The sequence below is a fragment of the Nannobrachium achirus genome (assembly GCF_963921795.1).
Source record: "Nannobrachium achirus genome assembly, chromosome: 5".
In the NCBI taxonomy this organism is placed as follows: Eukaryota; Metazoa; Chordata; class Actinopteri; order Myctophiformes; family Myctophidae; genus Nannobrachium; species Nannobrachium achirus.
In genome coordinates, this window is record NC_137814.1 from 29,519,721 (window position 1) to 29,529,602 (window position 9,882).

Below are 9,882 nucleotides of genomic sequence, written 5' to 3' on the forward strand. Positions count from 1 at the left end.
TAGGAAGACAAATAGCTAATCAGTCACATATTCTTGCATCCAGTTAGGCTTCTTTCTGACACGTGATTGTTTAGGAGAGGATGGAGAGGCACTGTCAGGTGAAGCAGGAATGTCCTGTGGATGTGCGGCTGCACAGCGATCAGGAGCTAGGCGTTCCATCTTCGGCCATCCTCCAGCAAGTATGTGCTTTGGGCCACCTTCTTTGTGACTCTCAGTGGAGATCCAAACTTTGGGTGAGCTTTGGGCACATGGAGAGGTGTTTTCACCCGCACACTATCCCCTTCTTGAAAAGGCGGAGTGCGTGCGCCTCTTTTTCCATCCGTATAAGCCTTCATCTTGAGTTGACGGCTTGTGACTTTCTCTCGTACCTGTTCATCTGAGACAGGGTCAGCAGGAGAGGGCGGCAGGACAGTCAACTTCGTGCGCATCCTCCGGCCATGCAGTAGTTGAAATGGAGACACACCTGTAGCTGCATGTGGTGTGGCACGGTAAGCCATCAGGAAGGCAGTAATGGCAGGCTTCCATGGTACAGATTGTGTAATAGCCATCTGCACACTCTCTTTCAGAACACGATTAAAACGCTCTATGGCGCCATTAGCAGCTGGGTAATAAACAGATACTCTGTGATGTACGATGTCCCGTTCAGCCAGGAAAGCAGCAAAGTCAGCAGAAGTAAACTGTTTTCCATTGTCCGTGACAATGGATTCTGGGTTCCCTTGTCTGCTGAAGACTGAGGAGAGGAAGGATGTAACATCCTTTGTAGTGATATTGGCAGTGAAAGCAACCTCTGGCCACTTGCTGTAGTAGTCGGTCAGAGTGATGGCATATCGGCAGTCCCATGTAGCAGTTTCAAAAGGACCAACAATGTCCATTGCAAGCTTCTGCCATGGCCTGTCTGGGAATCGAACTGGTTGTAGTGGAGCAGGGTGTGGCATTGCAGTCTTGTCGTTGGACTGGCATGGCTGACATGACTGAATAGTAGAATGAACAAGGTCGTCCATCTTAGGCCACCAGTAGTACTCTCTCAGGCGTTGCTTGGTACGCACCACTCCTTGGTGTGTCTCATGTGCAAGAGCCACCAGAGTAGCACGCAGTGAAATTGGCACAACCAGACGTGTTCCTCGAAGCACCAGTGAGTTTCCCACTGACAGTTCATGACGTACACGGAAGTATGGGGCAACGACTGGACTCAGCGGTTTTATCTTTTGTGGCCAGCCACGAGCAATCTGGTCACGGAGTGCAGAAACCTCTGGGCAAGAGTCAGCAGCAGCCTCAAAGTCAGTAATGGGCAAAGCAGCAAGAGCATCAGTGATGTAGGCAACCATTTGTGGCTCAGCATCCAATGCAGGGTCAGCATCTCCAGGAAGTGGTAGACGGGAAAGGCAGTCAGCAGTGTAGTTATCTGACCCTGGGCGGTAAATCACATCATAGTCATAGGTCAGGAGCCTGGCAGACCAGCGTGCAACGCGCATTCCAGCACGACCTATGCCTTTAGTAGTAAGCAGCGTAGTGAGGGCCTGATGGTCAGTACGTAAGGTGAATTTTCGCCCCCACAAGTATGTGCGCCACTTCTCAACGGCCCAAACACATCCCAGAGCTTCCTTCTCTACAGTCGAATATTTGCGTTCCACTGTGGTGAGATTCCGGGAGGCAAAAGCCACTGTACGTTCCACGCCATCAGTATGATGCTGGGTGAACACGGCTCCCAAACCGTAATCAGAGGCATCAGTGGACACCACTGTAGGCAGGGAAGGGTCGAAAAGAGCAAGGGCAGAACTGTTCACCAGTAGTAGTTTGATTTTCTCAAAACCTTTCTGTGCCTCACTCGTCCAGTGAAAGTCAGTGTCTTTTCTAATGCATGCCCGCATCGGCTCGGATTCAGTTGCATAGTTAGGAATGAACTTTGAATACCATGACACGAGGCCTAGAAAAGAGCGGAGGGTAGCAGCATCTGTCGGAGCTGGGGCATTCAGAACAGCTTCGATGTGCTCTTTATCAGGAACGATACCTTCAGCTGACACCACGTGACCCAGGAATCGTAGACTGGACTGATTAAAGCAGCACTTTTCCTCATTCAGGAGCAGACCTGCCTCTTGCAGGCGGTGAAGGACTTGCTTCAGACGAGCATCATGCACTGTGCTGTTGGCTCCATAGATGATAATATCATCCAGATAATTCTGCACACCTGGCAGGCCTTTGAGGATGGTAGCCATCATCTTCTGGAATGCAGATGGTGCAGAGGAGAGGCCATAGGGCACACGGCAGTAGCGGAAGAGTCCTTCATGGGTAATGAAAGCAGTCAGGTCCCTACTTTCCTCATGTAGAGGCACCTGGTGGTAGGCACTTGCGAGATCAATAGTTGAAAACACTGCGGCTCCATGCAGAGTGGACAGCAGCTCATCAATGTGTGGGATTGGATAGCAGTTCGTAATGACAGCCTTGTTTGGCTCTCGGAGATCCACACACATCCGAATGCCTCCTCTCTTCTTTCGTGTAACAACGATAGGAGACACCCAGGGAGAAGCATCAATTCTCTCAATCACACCAGCAGCCAGCTGTCTGTTTATCTCTTCTGTGACTGCATCTCTCACAGACAGGGGCAAACGGCGCAGTTTCTGTCGAACCGGGGTAACAGAGGCAGAGACTTTGACCCGGTGCACAAAATGTTTAGCACAGCCAATTAGTGGGGGAGTGGTGGATAGGTGCATCACAGGAGCATTTGTAGCAGGGGCAAGAGGAGGAGGAACAACAGCACCCCCTACAATGTGAATGTTCAGTGCAATCATCAAATCCAGGCCCAGCAATGGCTTCCCAGGGCATGGCAAAAATGGAGCAGGACAAGGCACATTTACAGCCATCTTTGCAAAAAATGGTCAAAAATAGTCCTCTGTAGTCGAACTATAGCAGGTGGGTTACCTCGTCGCCAATTTGTAGAGGTGGATTAGACACTGGAGACACTGGAGAGCATGGATTCACTTCACATTGACAATTCTTTGTTAGTTCAGCTTCTCAGCACAACAGCATGGCATACACTACATGTCACTTCCTCTTACACCCTTCTTCATAACACCTAATAGGCAGGTAAGGTACAGTGACACCAAGTGGTGCAAATAAGTAACTACATGCATTAGTCGTAGAGAACTGTAGGACACAACAGTTAGGTATCAAGTAAAAGTACAAAAGTATCGCTACCAACATACCATGCTTCTGCTTGTTAACGGACTACACAAACACACACGCGTGTCTGGTCAAACATCGCATGCATAATCTACTCTTTATGGAGGGAAGCAATGTTTTGTTGAGAACATGGAGAACTGACACACACACGCGTGGCTTAAATAAGTCATTTTTCTGCTGTAAGCTGCATTTTTAAGGTTGTCATTGCAGAAAGGGTAAAGTAGAAGGTTTAAAACACGCTATTCCTATCATATTCCAATGGCAGTGTGTGTCCCTGTGTAATGTTTGGTGTGAAGCAGAACAGCTCCGCTCTGTCTCTCACTCTCCACCCCCCCATCCTCCCCCCATCTCTGTAGCTTGCAGCTTGCAGGCAGTTACTTAGTTGGAGTGCGTTGTGTTTATTGTCATACCTCCAGACAAGGTCCCCCTATGGGATAACAGCGCCATCTGGCGCTGCAACAGAGTAAAACTCATAAGCTCCCGTACGAGAAATATCATTTGTCGGGAGGGCTGTCAATCACAAACGAGGGCACCGCCCCCGAGTGTATATAAGCCCTGTGGGCTATCATAACTTCCTCTTCCGCACCTCTGCTTACCTGCAACTAGAGTGTCGCGAACTCAGCCATATAAGTATTAATTCTGTAAAGTTTAGCCTAAAGCGACGGCTAGGAAGTCGGCCACTGGCCTTTATAGATTATCTCCCGTACGTTTTCTACTTCTATATTCTTCCTACAGTTCGGTCTTTTCTTCACTTTCGCTTTGAGTCTTTTACTTCTTCTCTGTACGTTCTGCCACGTGTTTCCCTGCCCTAGCTTAGCTTCGCTTAGCTTCGGTTAGCTCACGATGGCGGCTCGTCGGCCCACAGTTAGCAGCCTGCTAGCCAGGGTACCGAAGAAGTGCGGCCTTCCCAGCTGCAAAGGCCTCATCGCCAATGAAGATACTCATCCGTTCTGCATTGTCTGCATGGGGGTAGGACACGCCTTGGCCTCTCTGTCCCCTCCGGCCCCGGCCACGGGGGTGAACTGTACTGACTGCCTCCAGTATGATGTTCCAGCCCTCGAGGCCCGCTGTGAGATCGCTGGCGCTGGTTACGGCCTTCACACCACGGTCTCCGCCGGATCCCTCCCAGACACCTCTCCTCGTGTGCCGGACAGCGCTGTACGCCACAGCGCTGCTTCTCGCCACGTGGTTAGGCCTCCAGCGGCCTCGCCCTCAGCTAGCTTCGGTAGCCCCGATGCTAGCGGGTCTGCTGCCCCTGCTATCCCTGCTGTTTCTCCGACGGGCTCGACTGGTGCCGTGCCCAAGAAGAGAACATGCACGACCGCCCACGTTGCTCCACCGCCAGCTGCAACCTGGACCGTCCCCCCCAAAGAATTCCACCCTCTAGTCGTCGGTGACATTCCTCTCTCCTTCTCCGTCCCCCAGCTACGGGCTATGCGGCCACCTAGCCCCGTCTCCTGGCATGCTAGCGACGGAGACGAACCGGAGCAAGAGGACTACGACATGGATGAGGTGGACACGGAGGGTGAGTACTCGGAGGAAGACGAGTCCACTTTCCCCTCCGGACAGGGCGGAGGCGCGGCCAGGGTGGTTCCTCATGCCGAGGCTTCCACCTCCGCCACGTCCTCCCAAGCCCCTTCTGCCTCTCTCCCTCCTTCCATGCCGGCTGGGGCGAGAGGGGCAGCGGCACAAGACCCAGACTCCATCCCCATGGACGAGCTCTCGGTGCTGGAACGTGCTACCATCCGTTGTGGCCTGGAGCTGCCGCTCGGAGACGCGCCACTCGGACCACGGGCTAGAGTTCCCCTCCTTGGCCAGGATGTGGAATCCTCTCCCCCGCTTCGAATGGAAAAGCTCCCACTGGTCCCAGGCTTTGCAGAGGCCCTGCATTCAACCTGGACTACACACAAGGACCCCCCCAAGCTCCCCTTCTTGGTCGACTGCCGCGACGCAGAGAAGGCGGGAATCCCCTTGTGTCCTCCCATGGACAAACTGATGGCGCAGTCCCTTGTCGGGAGCATCAAGCCAGGTCATGAGCGGACCGGTCCTGGAGGCCGCAATCCCTTCAATCTGTCCGTGGGGAAGAAGCCTCCTGGGTTTGCCATCCCCTTTGACGACAAGCAGTCTTCCAGGGTTAGGAACTCTTACAGAGCCTCCGCGCTGGCAGCCAGGACGATGAACGCCACCCAGCTGCTGCTTTTCTCCACCAGGCGCCTCCTTGGCGAGATGCGGGAGGTGCCTGACGAGATGGTGGAGGAAATGGACAAGTCGCTGCGCATGCTGATGGACCTGAATGTCCACGCCATCGAGTGGCTTGGACACGGCATGGATTACTGCATCCAGGCGGAACGTGCCAGGTGGCTTGATAAGGTAAAGTGTCCTGGCAGTTCCGGAGAGGAGACCGAGAAGGTCCTGCAAGACCTCCCCGGCCACCCTACCTCCCTCATGGGCGGTGGACTGGAGCTTCTCCGCCAGGAGGTGGCGGATAAGAAGATCACTCTGGAACTCCTGGAGGCCACGACGGACCCCCAGGTACCCAGAAAGGAAAAGAGACAGGGACGGAGCAAGGCCCCTGGTCAGGCTGACAGGGGGCGCTCTTCCTCCAAGCAGGGGAAACAGAACAATCCCCCTAGGACCCCCTCTTCTTCCTCCGCGGGACCCCCTCGCACTGCAGCGGGGGCTCAGGCCCGCTCCCAATCCCGCCACCCTCCCAGGCACGGGATACCGGCCAGCTCCCACAAAGCCCGTGGGAAGCCGCCGCGAAAGTGACACTGGACTCTGGCGGGGTCCCCCTGAAAATTCAGGGGACCCCCCCTTGCAAGCGCAGACGTTTGGACAATATGAACAATTTTTCTTATGCCAAGAAAGCAATGTTTATTCCTCCTCTGTGCTCTCCTCCAGTGCCTGTATTAAAAAGTGTGTTGATAAAACAATGCCTGTTTATTTCAAACCCACCTGCTTTAGTACAGACGACCCCATTTTGCATGAATTTAGCCAGTGTAGAGAAGTCCAGGCTGGAATTTCTTTCCACTCAGAAAATATCGCTTCCTCCAGTCACGCAGACAGGTTACAAGCAGAATATTTCTCTTTGCAAAATGTTCCCAGACAAGCTAATTCCTATTCACAATGGTATGGTTTCACTAGTGTGTCTCCACCGAGCGGCACTGTTATGCCGACTCTAGTTCAGGACAGGAGTTTGGTCTTAGCGTCAGGGAAGAAGCCAACACATATCACCCAGGGTCGGCCTCGTCTTCCCGTAAGGAAGCATATAAAGGCCTTAGCACAGGTTGTAAACGTAAATACAATTCCCCGAGCCGGGGATTATGTTACTTATGCGATGAACCCTGTCCCCCGGGCTCCACGCTATGTGCCGCCTGTATTTTTAACAAGCGAGGCTTCTTGAAGGTCACGTGTCCGTCTCCCACCGGATACGGAAATAAGCGTACCGGAGACGGAAACGCTCTTTCCGCCGGTGTCTCCGCGCCTTCCGGCCCGGCGTCTAGCGGATACGGATACGTGCCCGGATACGGAACCTCTCGGTCCCGTCCTTCCTCTCCCTCCCGGCCCAGTAGTCCCGCTCAGGCGGTACAACCCCAAGGCTTCTCCGTTGCTCAGCAACACGTTAGCACAGTGTGCAGAGCAATGGAAGCGTTGCAATCCGAATCACTGGGTGTTTCGGACGGTGACACGGGGCTACAGACTACAGTTCGCGGAAATACCCTCCCTATCCAGCAAGGTTATTTACACTCGAGCCCGCGGCTTGAAAGCGGATGCCTTGAGGGAGGAGATAGACTCACTATTGCGCAAGGGCGCTATAGTGGAGTTATCACGCGACCAGAGCCGTTTAGGCTTCTGGAGCCGTTATTTTCTGGTTCAGAAAAAAGGAGGGGGGCTGCGTCCGATTATGGACTTACGTGCTCTGAACAAGCACTTGAAAAAGTTCAAATTCAGGATGCTGACGTCAGAGTCACTGATGAAATCAGTGAGACAGGGGGATTTCCACTGTTCAGTGGATCTGAGGGACGCTTATCAGCACATCCTCATTTATCCCCCACACAGGAAGTTCCTGCGGTTCGCCTTCGAGGGGCGCCTGTACGAGTACACGGTCCTCCCTTTCGGTCTTTCCCTGAGCCCTCGGGTTTTCGTGAAAGTGACCGAGGCAGCCATTGCTCCACTGAGGCATCAGGGAGTCAGGCTGGCGAACTACATAGACGATTGGATGATTTCCGCCGCCTCCTGCTCAGAAGCGGCGCGCCATACCAATCTGGTGTTGTCACACCTGAAGGCCTTGGGTTTCAACGTCAATTTTGGCAAAAGCATGTTGTCACCCTCCCAGCAGATTTCCTTTATAGGAATATCTCTGGACTCAGCCACCATGTCCGCTCGCCTCTCCCCGGAGAGGGTGGACAGGTTTCTGACTTGTCTCGGCTCCTTCCGACTGAACCAGGTGGTCAGGTACAAGGAGTGCATGAAGTTGACTGGGCTGATGGCGTCAGCGGTGCAACTTCTGCGTCTGGGCAGGTTTCATATGAGACCCTTCCAGCGGTGGTCACTGGCGCTCAGGATTCCTTCCCTGCAAGGGTACAGGAAGGTGACAGTCAGCCAGGTCTGCATGGACGCTCTGGTCCCATGGAGGGACCAGGCGTTGTTGACGAGTGGGGTCTCCATGGGCGAAGTGGTGTCACGCAAGGTGATCACCACAGACGCCAGCCGCTCAGGGTGGGGCGCCACCCACGAGGGGCGCTCAGCCAGGGGCCTTTGGACCCAGGCCATGTTGGAGTACCACATCAACTATCTGGAGTTAATGGCGATCTACTTGGCGCTCAAGCATTTCGAACCATTTCTCCGGGGTTGCCATGTCCTGGTCAGGACGGACAACACGGCGGCCCTGTATTATCTCAACAAACAGGGCGGCCTCTCCTCGCGTACGCTGGATCAGCTGGCGCGCGAGATGACCCTCTGGTGCTTGCCTCGGTTGAGGTCCATCAGAGCCTCCCATGTCCCGGGCCTTCAGAACGGCGGCGCCGATCTGTTGTCCAGGGGGGAGCCTCGTTACGAGGATTGGTCTCTCCACCCTGCGGTGGTGAGGCAGATCTTCTCCAGGTTCGGTCAACCTCGAGTCGATCTCTTTGCCTCCCAGGAGAACGCGAAGTGTCCCCTTTACTTCTCAGTGAGGGGACCTTCTCCTCTGGGGACGGACGCGTTTGCTTACGAATGGCCACAAGGTCTTCTCTACGCGTTTCCACCCCTGGAACTGATCCTTCCCACTCTGGAGAGGATCAGATGTTCCAACCAGGAGGTTCTTCTGGTGACACCATCCAGGGGAGTGTGGAGGTCTCTGATCACCCCACTGCTCTCTCGACCCCCTTGGCGGCTTCCCTTGCACAGGGATCTGCTGCGCCAGGCAGGGGACGAGATCTTCCATCCAGACCCACGGGGCCTAGACCTGTGGGTTTGGCCCGTGAGAGGGAGAACCTGCTCGCAGCAGGCTTCTCACCGACGGTTGTAGCCACTATTCAGAGTGCTAGAGCCCCCTCTACTAGGGCTGTGTATGATGGAAGGTGGAATGCCTTTTTGGACTGGTGTGAGCTACAGGAGCCACCTGTGGTGGCTCATTTAGCTTCGGCCCAGAGGGTGTTAGATTTCCTGCTGGACCGCCTGGACCTTGGTCTGGCGTTCTCTACACTGAGGGGTTATTTAGCGGCTATTGATGCCTGCCACCTGGGGGTGGCAGGTAAAGGCCTTTCTAAAATCCCTGAGGTGGTCCAGTTCATGCATGGTGTTGACCATTTGAGACCTGTGACTAGAGCCTTGTTTCCTGTGTGGGATCTACAAGTGGTTCTTGAGGGCCTTTGCAAGGCACCCTTTGAACCGATTGGGAGGACCTCTTTGAAACATTTAAGTTTCAAAACAGCTCTTTTGCTTGCCTTGTCTACGGCTAAGCGGGTGAGCGACCTTCATGCGCTCTCTGTGAGCCCTGATTGTATGAGGTTTCTCAATAATGACTCCAAGGTTCTTCTTAAACCTCATTTGAGTTTTATTCCTAAGAACCGTGTGGTCCCGAAGGAACCTGTTGTTTTGACGGCTTTCCATCCTCCTCCGTTTGCATCGGAGGAGGATAGGCGTCTTCATTGTCTTTGTCCAGTTAGGGCCCTGAAGGCCTACTGTGATAGGACGGTGGACAGCAGGTCTACTTCTCAGCTTTTCGTGGTCATGAATGCCCGTCAACGAAAAGCGGTGTCCAAGCCCACTCTGTCGAGATGGCTTGTGGATGCAATTAGGTTGGCTTACACCCGGTCTGGGTCTGAAGTGCCGGAAGCACTTAAGGCCCACAGTACTAGGGGTGTGTCTACCTCTTGGGCTTTGTCCAAAGGTGTCTCCATTGAGGAGATTTGTGCAGCGGCGAATTGGTCTTCGCCGTCCACCTTTGCGACCTACTATCACCTGGACGTTGCGCCTTCTGCTATGGCGCATACGGTTCTGGGTGCTGCTGCCCTTCCTACTATGTAGTGGGGCGGCTCTCTCCCCTTCCTGAGACAGCATGCTACTGTCTCTAGGATACATGGGGGGGGACCCTGAGTTTTTCCCTTATATTACTGCAGTTTTATAAGGTGGACCTGTGTCTGCCCTTAGTGCATAAGGCAGGCCTCGGTCTGTCAGGGTCTTTTTCTGTCTGAACACGCCCAGGCCCTGTGGGTCTGGGTC